Source organism: Corylus avellana, chromosome 10 (genome assembly GCF_965113065.1).
Source record: "Corylus avellana chromosome 10, dhCorAvel1.hap1.2, whole genome shotgun sequence".
Lineage (NCBI taxonomy): Eukaryota > Viridiplantae > Streptophyta > Magnoliopsida > Fagales > Betulaceae > Corylus > Corylus avellana.
Window position 1 is genome coordinate 13,037,205 of NC_142499.1, and position 2,663 is coordinate 13,039,867.

The 2,663-nt window shown below is 34.3% G+C and overlaps 1 pseudogene; it reads right to left on the bottom strand.

Annotated features, from left to right (window-relative positions):
• Positions 1–1,225: 1,225 nt before the first annotated feature.
• On the bottom strand, positions 1,226–2,236 carry LOC148583365 (uncharacterized; annotated as a pseudogene).
• Positions 2,237–2,663: the final 427 nt, after the last annotated feature.

The following is a 2,663-nucleotide window of genomic DNA, read 5'->3' on the forward strand; positions in this document are numbered from 1 at the left end:
TTACCTGAGGAAGCTGCATGTTCTATGCTCTCTTTTCCTACTCTAACTTGGTTGGAAGAACTCAAGCAGAGCTACACCACAGATCCAGAGGCTATGGTACTACTACAGAAACTACAAGATGGTACAGAGGTGCCTAAAGGGTAAGCTTTACAGCAAGAATTGATCCTGAAGAAGGGTAGAATTTTTATTGTTCACTCTTCCTCCTTTAAGGACAAAATATTTCATTACATCCACTCTAATCCTCAAGCAGGTCACTCTAGCTATTTGAAGACTGTATAGAGAGCTAAGGCTGATTTTTTTTGCTCAGGGATGAGAAAGGATAGTAGGAAGCTAATTCAGGAATGCCCTATTTGCCAAGCTTCTAAAGGGGAGAATGTTCATACTCCTAGCTTATTACAACCCTTACCCATTCCTATTCAAAGCTGGACTGACATATCAATGGACTTCATTGAGGGTTTGCCTATATCGAATGGTCACAGTGTGATTCTAGTGGTGGTAGACTGCCTCACTAAGTATGGACATTTCCTATCTCTCTCTCATCCTTTTACAGCTATCACTGTGGCTAACATTTTCTTCACACAAGTTTTCAAGCTACATGGTTTACCTCAAACCATAGTTTCAGACAGAGACTTAGGCCTCGTTTGGTTCGCGGATTGTCTAGTCCATTGGAAAAGGATTAGCTACCACTGGGAATGGATTAGCTAGTCATATTCCTTTGTTTGGTTGTAACGCTGGAATAAACTACCTAATCCTATTCCTTCGTTTGGTACAACGCAATATGTTGGTGAATGGGATCGTATTGTGATCTTATTTTCTAAAATACCCTTATAATATAAATACAATTTATATTATTAAGGACTTTCATTCTTTTCTTTTTTTTGAAACATAAACAATTTTACTATATAATTTTTTTTTTAGTTATGTCATGTATGTGGGTTTTTTTTTTTTTTTTTTAACAATTACGCTACAAAATTAAAATTATTTATATAAAAAAATTACATAATCATCATATCACCATATTTTATAATTAAAACTACGAAAAGCACATTAACCATCTTGATATCATTTTGGTAAGAACTCAATTAAAATGGTATAACAATCGTTCTTACTTAAAAATATATATACACTAAAGATCTTAACCATCAAAAAATGGTATAGCAATCGTTCTTAATTAAAAAATGTAAACATGAATGCAAACTAAAAATAGTCAATTTTCTGCAACTCCTCAAGCGTCATTAATAATTCCATGCACCAATTCTTCTTTGTCATAATCTGGAACGCTGAAGAATAGATCCATTATCTCAGGCTGACAAACAATCAATCTTGCTGCTTTGAAACGATCCTTACTGCTAAGACCAATTATTTTTGATAGCTCATCATTAACTTTTAATCTACTCTCTCGTTCTACTGAACCTGTAACTGCCTTGCTAAAATTCTCTAATGCAGTAATTAAATTCATCGCAAGTTGGTTACCAATTTCAAGAAATTTTTTGGCGATGTTATCTTCGGTGCTCTTATTAGACTTTTTTCGTTTTCGACCCAAAAGTCCTTCTCCTCCATTGCCATTGGTGGGCAACTATGTGCACGACACGTCTTCATTAAACTCGTCGAACCCATCTTTCTCGTTTTGGCCAATATTGTTTTCATCACATTTTTCATTTTGTAAATCTTCACAAATGTCAATTGGTGTTTGAGCATCTCTGCCAGTAGCATGGTCTTTTGCATAGACAATGCAAAGATCTTCATATAAAGGAAAAGATTTATTTTTAGAAGCAGCTGCTCCTTTATGACTCTATAAAACCATCAAATATGATAATGTTCAATTAATATATTATGCATATAATAAGATTATAAATATATCAATTGCAACATGATACAAATTTACCTGCACATACGCTTACCACACAGCATCTTCAGCAACCACACATTTTCTAACATTGTCCCATCCAAATCCACTTGCATTAGGACCACACAACATTGCATGGACTATTTGAAATTCCCTTTTCAAAGTTTTCAATCTTGATTCTATATGTGGTTTTGCTTTGATTCCAGCATTTGGTAATGTCTTTGAGAGCTTTACCTCCAAGATTCTAAGATAACTTGGTTGAAGCCTAGTCTCTTGTCTATCGTTTCCTTCATTGTAGTGCTCAACCAAAGCCTGAACAAGTTTGATATCTTCTTCAGAAGCCCATTTCCTTCTAACAGAATCTTGAGAATCCAATACGGATGAATTCATATCTAAAAAAAATGAAGAACAATGATACATAAAGTAATAAAACTATAATTATCAAGGAAAATATGCATACCAATATGGCTAACATCAACAATAAAGACCAATTGCCAACATGCAAAGAAATGTTTCAATATATTAAGAAAAAAATTGACCCATAACGTAGTACATCTTAATATGGTCAATTGCCATCCACACATAACATATTTAAATAATTATTACATATCAATTACCTTTCCTAATTCCCCTCCACGCATTAAACATTTCATTTGCCATAGTTGTTCTCAATGCACTCCATTAATCTGAAGCCTCGATATGTGTTATTGGATCATTATTATTTCCGGTATGTGAGTGCTCTTGTTGGTCCAATTCTTCCTCTAATGGATCCACAGGCATCATCCTTCGTATGTAGTTATGCAGAAGACAACATGCC